Genomic DNA, 10918 nt, shown 5'->3' on the forward strand with positions numbered 1-10918 from the left:
AGAATGAAATTAGATCATTCTCTAACACTATACACAAAAATAAACTCAGAAACAAACTTTTGATTGGTCTCCTAGAGTAATGGAAATAAAAACAAAAATAAACAAATGGGACTCAATTAACGCAAAAGCTATGCAGAGCAAAGGAAACCATAAACCAAAGGAAAAGACAACACACAGAATGGGAGAAAATATTTACACATGATGCAACCAACAAGAGATTAATCTCCCAAATTTACGAACAGCTCATATAACTCAATATCAAAAAATAAACAAAAAAATGAGCTTCCCTAGTGGACCAGTGGTTAAGACTCTGTGCTTCCACCACAGCAGGCGTGACTTCCATCCTTAGGGAACTTCCACACGCCACAAGGTGCAGTCAAAAATAAATAAATAAAAACCTAGACAACCCAAGCAAAAAATGGGCAGAAGACCTATCAGACATTTCTCCAAAGAAGACATACAGAGAGCCAAGAGGACCATGAAAAGATTCTTAAAATCACTAATTATTAGAGAAAGGCAAATCAAAACGACAGTGAGTTATCACCTCACACCAATGCGAATGGCCATCATCAAAAAGTCTACAAAAGGCTTCCCTGGTGGCTCAGTGGTAAAGAATCTGCCTGTCAATGCAGGAGCCACGGGTTCTGTCCCTGGCCAGGGAGATTGCACATGCTGCAGAGCAACTAAGCCATACACCACACTACTGAGCCTGTGCTGTGGAGCCCAGGAGCTGCAACTACTGGAGCCCGAGCGCCTACAGCTTGTGCTCTGCAACAAGAGCAGCCACTGCAATGAGAAGCCCAAGCACTGCGACTACAGAGTAGCTCTCGCTTGCCTCAACCAGAGAAAAATTCATGCACTAAGACCCAGCACAGCCAAAAATAAAATACATGGATAAAATTGTTTTCTCAAGTCTACAAACAATAAATACTGGAGAGGGTGTGGATAAAGGGGACCCTGCCTATACTGTTGATGGGAATATAAATCGGTAAAGCCACTATAGAGAACAGTATGGAGGTGCCTTAAAAAATGAAAAATAAGGCTGCCCTATGACCCAGCAATTCCACTCCTAGGCATATATCCAGAGAAAACCATGGTTGAAAAGGATACATGCATCCCAATATTCACTGCAGTGCTGTTTACAACAGCCAGGACATGGAAGCAACCTAAATGCCCATGGATAGATGAATGGATAAAGATATGAGATAGATAAATAGATATACACACAATGCAATATTACTCAGCCTGAAGGAAATAATGCCATTTGAAGCTACATGGATGGACCTGGAGATTATCATACTAAGTGAAGTCAGTCAGACAGATAAAGATAAATAGCATATGACATCACTTAATGCAGAATCTTTTAAAAAGAAATGATACAAATGAACTGATTTATAAAACAGAAACAGACTCACAGATTGAGAAAATAAACTTATGATTACCAAAGGGGAAAGGCCCAGGGGAGGGATAAATTGGGATTTGGGATTGACGTATACACACTGCTATATTTAAAATTACAAAATAAAAGATAACCAACAAGGACCTCCTGTATAGCACTGAGAACTCTACTCAACAGTCTGTAATAACCTAAATGGAAAAAGACTTTGAAAAAGTATATACATATAACTGAATCACTACTCTGTATACCTGAAACTAACACAATGTTGAAAATCAACTATGCTCCAGTATAAAATCAAAATTAAGTAATAATAATTTTATGAATTAGTTACTTTTAAAAAAAAATGGTTTACTGATAGACGCAGCTTTATACACAAAGGGGTAAGGCCATCTGGCTATGTCCATAGTCAGTCTGTGAACAACTGTGAGCCTGGAGTTCTACCCTCTTACACTTCCACCCAAAAGGCCAAGCTGATCCCCTTGGACCAGAGCACTCCAGCTAGGAAAAGGATTAAGAATCAATATAGGAGGATTTCCCTGGTGGTACGGTAGATAGGGATCTACCTGCCAATGCAGGGGACATGGACTCCATCCCCGGTCTGGGAAGATCCCACATGCCGCAGAGCAACTAAGACCATGGACTGCAACTCCTGAAGCCCATGCACCTAGAGTCTGTGCTCCACAGTAAAAGAAGACACCACAGTGGAAAGCCCATGCACTGCAACAGAGAGTAGCCTCTGCTCACCAAAAGTAGAGAAAGCCCGCATGCAGCAACAAAGACTCAGTGCAACCAAATAATTAATTTTTCTAATAAAAGAAAAGAATCAATAGAGGATTTCTCTGGTGGTCCAGTGGTTAAGGATCCACCTGCCAATGCAAGGGACACAGCTTCCATCTCTGGCCCAGGAAGATCCCACACACCACAGGGCAACTAAGCCGTGAGCCACAACTACTGAAGCCTGCACGCTCTAGAGCCCAGGCTCCATGACAAGAGGCGCCACTGCAGTGAGAGTGGCCCCCCCCGCCACAGCCAGAGAAAGCCTGTGCACACCAGGATCCAACACAGCCAAAGATAAAACAAATACTTTTAAGTCAATATATGGGAAGCCATAATAAATGAAAACAAATTAAAAAAAACAGTCAATACACAGGCTTCCCTGGTGGCTCAGTGGCTCAATCAACCTGCCAGTGCGGGAGACACAGGTGTGTTCCGCGATCCTGGAAGATCCCACATGCCTCGGAGCAACTAAGCCTGAGTGTGCACTGTGCTCAGGCATGTCCAACTCTTTGTGGCCCTATGGGCTGTAGCTCACCAGGTTCCTCTGTCCATGGGATTTTCCAGGTGAAAATACTGGAGTGGGTTGCCATTTCCTCCTCTGACGGATCTTCCTGAGCCAGGGATCGAACCCACGTCTCCTGCATTGGAAGGCAAACTCTTAACCACTAGACCACCATGGAAGTCCAATTCTGCCCGTGTACCACATATTGAGCCTGTGCTCTACAGCTCGGGAGCCACAACGTCTGAGCCCGCATACCCCCTCAGCCAGAGAAGCCACAGCAATGAGAGGCCGTACACCACAACCGGACAAAAGCCGGAGTAGCCGTGAAGACCCAGCACAGCCAAAAACAAGTTTTTTTAAAAAGATAATAATTTAAATAGAGTCAATATAAACGCTGAGGAGGCTTCCCTGGTGGCTCAGTGGTAAAGAATCTGCCTGCCAATGCAGGAGACACGGTTTCAATCCATGATAAGGGAAGATCCCACATGCCGCAGAGCAACTAAGCCCGTGAGCCACAACTACCGAGCCTGTGCACCCTAGAGCCGGTGCTCTGCAACAGAGTCTACTGCATGAGAAGCCCGTGCGCCACCTAGACAGCAGCCCCCAACCTCCACAACTCGAATAAGGCCCTCGTGGCAGTGAAGACCCAGGACAGCCAAAAATAAACAAACAAAACAAAATATATATGTGTGTGTATTATATATATATAATATACACACACACGCACTGATTCCAAGTAAGGATTCCTACTGCTACATGTGCACGCTGTCATGTGGGAAGAAAGAAGATTCCTAACAAAGGAGTCCCTATAAAACACCACCAGAAATTGTAGAACTCCTAGAAGCATTCCAGCTTTCAAAGGAGCTTGCAGGGTCACCAAAGGGGCCACACCTCCTAACAAGGAGAGACACCCTGGCCAGCAAGGCCACCAAGGCTGCACTCGGGCACAGCTGCCGTTCTCAGGCCTGGCAGCACCTCCTTCCTGACAGCGCCACCCTGTATAGGGGAAGAACTCGAGTGGGCTGACTAAACATAAGGGGCTGAAAAGAGAGCCCTCAGGGTGGCTGACAAAAGAGAAAAGCTTCTCATTCCTGCATCAAGGAATGGAAAATAATTAAGCACTTCCACGAGTCCTCCCATTTAGGGTGAGACTCCCTATCCAAACTGGTTACTTAGGTGTTCCTGGGCAAGGGACTGTCCCAAACTGTTAAAAATGTCACCAGGTCTCGCAAGCTTTGCGGCCGCCATGCCCCAAGAAGCTACTGCGTACTTTCTCCCGTCACTCAGCCCATACAACATCGGGGAGCCTATGCAGGGGAAGACTGGCACATGGACATGCTCCCATGCAGGGGATGGAGACACCTATCGGCATTCATAGAACACCTTCAGAGGGTGGACGGAAGCTTTCCCCATTAGGACTGACAAGGGAATAGATGGATCCGAGTTTCTGCTTACAGAGAGAGATGTGAGATCACAAAGCTTACAGAATGATACCAGACCTTCTTTCACTGCCAAGGTGACCCAACAGGCTTCCTCAGCTCTAGGTATTCACGACCACCTCCACTCTTCCTGGAGGCTCCAATCCTTAGGCAAGGCAGAAAAAGCAAATCATGTTCTAAAAAGAAGGCGTCCAAGAAAAAAAAAGGAGACACTTGCTAAGCTATGCCAAGACACTTCAGAAATCTGAGTCTCCCTTTTGCCTGTAGCCTTTCTATGGACGAGGATGGCCCTAAAGGGAATTTTAAAATTTAGCCCATTTGAAATGACCTATGGGAAGGCCTTTGTGAGTTCAGATCTCATTTGATGAGGAAAGCCACAAATTAATCTTGAGCCAAGTTCAAAGCGCCCTCCAAGAATATGGAAACAAAGTGCTGCCCACCCCACAGAGAAAGGTCAGCATATACACTACTACATATAAAATAGATGGCCAATGGGAATTTTCTGTATGACTCAGGGAACTCAAACTGGGACTCTGTAACAACCTAGAGGGGTAGGAAGAGGTGGGAGGTGAAAGGGAGGTTTAGGAGGGAGGGGATGTAGTATATCCATTGCTGGTTCATGTTGATATATGACAGAAATTAACACAATATTGTAAAGCAATTATCCCTCGATTAAAAATAAATTAAAAAAAAATTCTTTAAAGTAAAAAAAAAAAAAGGGAAAGGTTGAAGTCTCCATCCACTCAGGGCACTCTGTCCTACTAAAAACCTGGAAGGAAGGGTCCCTGAGGATCAGATACAACAAAATGGAAGGGACCATATCAAGCGTTCCGAAGTACCCATCTGCTGTCAACCTATGGGGAATTACTACTTGGGTTCATATGTCTAGAACAAAACCTGTATCTTATAAGTCCCAACAGGAACCAGAAGAGACCTACTCCTGCGAGTCCATGGAAGACTTCAGACACTTGTTCAAGAGAACAGGTAAGTGACTGCTTGTGGCTGTGGTGGGTTGGCCTAGTCATCCTTGTGTTTCTTGACTATCGTGCTCTTATTCTGCCACTTTTCAGGAGCCACTCCCCCAGTAAACATCTTTACCTCTGCTAGGTCTGAAATACAAAAATAGAGTAATATGATGCCAAAAGGCATCATATTCCTGGTAGGACTTCTGATGATGGTCATGGCTCAAGAGGAATGAGAAAATCATGCTTTAATAAACAAATATAAAATAGTCGCCAGGGGAGAAAACGTAGTTAATTGTTGGGCCTACTGTAAAAACCCCGGCTTACAGCCGTCATTACAGGTACAAACAGGTACATACAATAGGAGTTTTACCAGTCCCATGAGTTTCCAACACATGGAAACCATCTCCCCACCAACCCCAACCAATACAACTGTAACAGACAATATCTCTATCAGGCCCAATACCTTGCTCGTGTTTAACTCTTTTTAAAAAAGTGACATAACTTTTCTGTTAATGATGGCTACTTTTTTTTTTTTTTTTTGGTGGCACCATATGTAGGAATCTTAGTTTCCTGACCAGGGATCGAACCCATGCCCCTTGCATTGGAAGCACACAGTCTTAACCACTGGACCTCCAGGGAAGTCCCAATCATGGCTACTTTTGTTACCCAGAAAAGTAGTCATCTTCCAATTCAAGCTGGTGGAATAGAAGGACATGCGCTCATCTCCTGTGAGAGGACCAAAATTGCAACTAGCTGTTGCAATTGACAGGAAGACACTGGAACTCACCAAAAAAAGATACCCCACATTCAAAGACAAAGAAGCCACCGCAAGATGGTAGGAGGGATGCAATCACGATAAAATTAAATGCCATATTCACCAGGTAGGTGACCCACTGATTGGAAAACAATAATACCAAAGAAGTTCTCACACTGTTGTGAAGGTTCTGAACCCCACATCAGGCGTCCTAGCCTGGGGATCTGACAAAGGGACTGGGAATCCCCAGGTAATCTGCCCTTGAGGATCAGCAGGATTTGATTATAGGACTTCCAGAGGACTGGGGGAAACAGACTCCAGTCTTGGAGGGCACAAACAAAATTTTGCACACACCAAGACCAGAGGAGAGGAGCAGTGACCCCACAGAAGACTGAACCAAAACTACCTGCCAGTGTTTGAGGGCCTCCTCTGGGTCGGCAGGGGCTCACCACAGGGTATGGGGGGCACTGGAAGGTCCCCCTTGGCATAAACCCTCTTGAGTTCACCATTAACCCTACCATAGAGCCACAGACCCCAGGGCTGGGTTGCCTCAGGGCAAACAGTGACCAGAGAGGGAATGCAACCCCACCCATCAGCAGATAAATGGATTAAAGCTTTACTGAGCAAGGCCCTGCTCACCAGAGCAAGACCCAGTTTTTCCCATCACCAGTCCCTCCCATCAAGAAGCTTACACAAGCCTATTAGCCTTATTCATCAGAGGGCAAACAGAAGATGCAAGAAGAAGCACAGACTCATAGCAGCTAAAACAAAATCCGTATTACAGAAAGTTAATCATGATGAAAAAGCAGAAAAGTATGTCCCAGACGAAGGGACAAGACAAAATTCAAGAAAAACAACTAAATGAAGTGGAGATAGGCAACATCCCAGAAAAAGAATTCAGAATAATGACAGTGAAGATGATCCAGGATCTCGGGAAAAGAATGGAGACAAAGATTGAGAAGATGCAAGAAAGGTTTACCAAAGACCTACAAGGACTAAAGAACAAACAAACAGAGATAAATAATACACTAGAAGGAATCAACAGCAAACTAACTGAAGCAGAAGAATGGATAAACAAGCTGGAGGACAGAATGTTGGAAATCACTGCCACAGAACAGAAAATAGAAAAAAGAATGAAAAGAAATGAAGACAGCCTAAGAGACCTATGAGACAACATTAAATACACTAACATTTGCATTATAGGGGTCCCAGAAGGAGAAGAGAGAGAGAAAGGACCTGAGAAAATATTTGAAGAGATAATATCTGAATATCTCTGGGCTTCCCTGGTGGCTCAGAGGTTAAAGCGTCTGCCTGCAATGTGGGAAACCTGGGTTCGATCCTTGGGTCGAGAAGATCCCCTGGAGAAGGAAATAGCAACCCACTCCAGTATTCTTGCCTGGAAAACCCCATGGACGGAGGAGCCTGGTGGGCTACAGTCCACGGGGTCACAAAGAGTCGGACACGACTGAGCGACTTCACTTTGACTATCTGAATAATTCCCTAACATGGGAAAGAAAATAATCAAGCAAGTCCAGGAAGCACAGAGTCCCAGGAAGGATAAACCCAAGGAGGAACACACTGAGACACAAAGTACTCAAACTGACAAAAATTAAAAACAGAGATAAAATATTAAAAGCAACAAGGGAAAAATGACAACATACAAGGGAACTCCCATCAGGCTATCAGCTGATTTCTCAACAGAAACTCTACAAGCCAGAAGGGAATGGCTTGATATATTTAAAGTGATGAAAGGGAAGAACCTACAACCAAGAATACTCTACCCAGAAAGACGCTCTTTCAGATTTGATGGAGAAATCAAAAGCTTTCCAGACAAGCAAAAGTTAAGAGAATTCAGCACCATCAAACCACCTTGACAACAAAAATGCTAAAGGAACTTCTCTAGGCAGGAAATACAAGGGAAGGAAAAGACTTACAGAAAATAAACCCAAAACAACTAAGAAAATAGTAATAGGATCATATGTATTGATAATTACCTTAAATGTAAATAGATTAAATGCACCAACCAAAAGACAGATACTGGCTGGATGAATGAAAACATGTGCATGGATGCACTTCCACTTACCACATCATTCTGCTTGACCCCCCCCCAAATTGCATGTAATTATTTTATATTGTTATAAAATTTCATTATGGCTTGCAATTATCTTTTATTTTTTGTCTGGCTATTGATTGTGAAAACTGATAAATACCTTCTATTGTGACCGTGCAACTATTACTCACTTAATACCATTGTATCATGATTGGTGGACAGAAAAATAACAGAACTCTATATCACCAAAACTGGGATCTAACAGAAAAACCTGTAATCACCGATATTAAAATCCAGATGCATATCAGAATTATCTTGAAATTTTTTTAAAAAATAAAATGCCTAGGTATCGCTTTTTTCCTCCAGAGCTCCGGAAGTGTTTCTAATGAGCAGTCATGTTTAAAAACAACTGGACTATGTGATGATCTCTTACTTTTATCTAGCTTGTATCACTTTTCTATTTCATATTCAGTGCTTCCATTTCATTTAGTTTATGTTTCCCAATTTCTCCATCTCTTTTTTTTTACATTCTTTCTCAAGCCTTTATCAAGTGTAGTAGAAAAGCTTTTGTATATATAAATATGTATAATACATATATTTCAGAAAACTTATCAATTTTTGCCTAACTAAAAAAATTATGATATTTTGATTCCACTTGTTTGACTTAGTATGCATAGAAGGCTAGATTTATAATTAATAAAGATTGCAACAAGCAACAAAGATTTACTGTATAGCATAGGGAACTACATGGACCCCTACGTGTCCATGGGGTCCCAAAGAGTTGGACACGACTGAGCAACTTCATTTTCACTTTCACAGGGAACTACAGTCAACATCTTGTAATAATCTATGATGAAAAAGAATTTCAAATATATGTGTATTTGCATAATTGAATCACCTTGCTGTGCACCTGAAACATGGTACGTCAACTATACTTCAACAAAATATCTATATCACACACACACAAACGGCAGGCATGCTTCCAGCACCACTACACTGCTACTGGTTCTCTCGGCTATGGAGAGCCTCTTCAGAACAATCCCTGGGCACCAGATGGTAACATAAGCACAGCATTTAGGAAGCCAGACCCAAACTGCATTCCCACAAATGCCTCCACTCTCTGTGTTTAGAATGAAGCCCTGACCGCAGGTGTATACAAGATAGGGATGGAACGGACTAAGCCTGGGGCTGGAAAGTGTCAGGCTCTATGGAAGCCGTGGGTTAAAACCTTCTCACTACATCATCTCATCTAAGCCAAGGGCATGGAATACTCCCAGATGTAACTATCTGGAATATACGAATGAGCCCTTGTCTCTGCACTGCGTTCATAACTTTTCCCTTCCATGGATCTAGATGGCTGCTTCCTGGCTAAATTCTTCTATCCCCATTTTTTTTTTCTTGGCATGCGACATGTGACACAACCGAGCATGCAAGTGTGTGGAATCTTAGTTCCCCGATCAGGGATCAAATCTACGCCTCCTGCTCTAAGTGCAGCGTCTTAACCATCGACTACCAGGGAAGTCCCTATTCTCAGATCTCTGATTGCACCTTCAGGATATGTCTGGAGAGCAGCACTCCCCAGAGTAAGCGCCCTAAGACAAGGTACTCCAGGGTAATCCCGCCCCTATATATGCTTATCCTTATAAAACGTGTGCACAGGGGAGCCTGTACATTAGGACATTTGGTTCTATTCACAGTCACAATACAGAAAAATATTTAATATCATCCCAGGAGGGTTATTGAATTAATACTGGCAGGGGCAGGACTGGCAGGTGGATTAGCAGCTGCTTGAGAGGCTGCGCCTACCATGAGGTAACCCTAGAAATCCTAACCTGCACTTTAGGCAACCCAGCCCAGACCACTGGCAATGCCCTAAGGAGACTTTCAACTTCTTTCAACTCACTGGCCAACGTTGTTGTGGACAATAGATTAGCCTTGGATCACTTGCTGGCCAAGCAGGGTGGCGTCTGTGTGGTCATAAACGAAACCTACTGCACCTATATCAACAATTCAGGCCAGACTGAGATGGACATCACAAAGATTTATGAGAGACTTCCCTGGTCGTCCAGTGGCTAAGACTTCAAGCTCCCAATGCAGGGGGCCTGGGTTTCATCCCTGGTCAGGGAACTAGATCCCACATGTCGCAACTAAGATCCTGTGTACCACAACTAAGACCCAGTGCAGCCAAACATTTTTTTAAAGGACTTATAACAAGTATCATGGTTACACCGCTACAACCAGGGAGTAGACCGTAATGCCATCTGGTCCACCATCAAGAGCACCCTCCCTAGGCTTACTTGGTTCCTTATGTGGACCCCAAGTAAAGATCATACTCCTCCTCCTCCTCTTTGGACCCTGCCTCTTTAACCTCCTGGGAAAGTTCATGTCTTCCAGGTTACAACAGTTCCACATCAAAATGATGGTTAGCAGAGGATTCCAGCTCATACCACCCTCTGATTTAAAATAAGAAGCTATCCTGCCCTTGGGACCCCTATACCAGACATCCAGAAACTTTTACTACCTGACAGACAGGGTCAATGCCCCTACTCAACCCTGAAATAGCTACAGAAAACAGATTATTGTCCTTCTACTTCCCGTAAGAATATGGGAGTAAGAGACTTCCTTGGTGGTCCAGTGGCTAAGACTCCCTGCTTCCAAGGCAGGGGGCCCGGGTTCAATCCCTGGTCAGGGAACTAGATCCCACATGCCACAACTAAAATCTGGTGCAGCCAAACAAATAAGTAAATATTAAGAACACAGGAGGGAGGGAGGTTCAAAACGGAGGGGACTTACGTATACCTATGGTTGGTTCATGTTGATGTTTGGCAGAAACCAAATAAATTCTGCAAAGCAATTATCCTTCAATGAAAACAAATTTGAAATTGAAAAAAAAAAGAATATAGGAGAAAATCTCTGATGGGGAATGACAGGAGGGAAAGGGCAGCACACAACCACGAGATATTGAAGGGGCGCAGCTGTTGGTTGGGATGCGATTAAGATCAAATGGAACCGGCTGAAATCAAGCAGTCTTC

This window comes from Bos mutus, chromosome 22 (genome assembly GCF_027580195.1).
Source record: "Bos mutus isolate GX-2022 chromosome 22, NWIPB_WYAK_1.1, whole genome shotgun sequence".
NCBI classification, from domain to species: Eukaryota; Metazoa; Chordata; class Mammalia; order Artiodactyla; family Bovidae; genus Bos; species Bos mutus.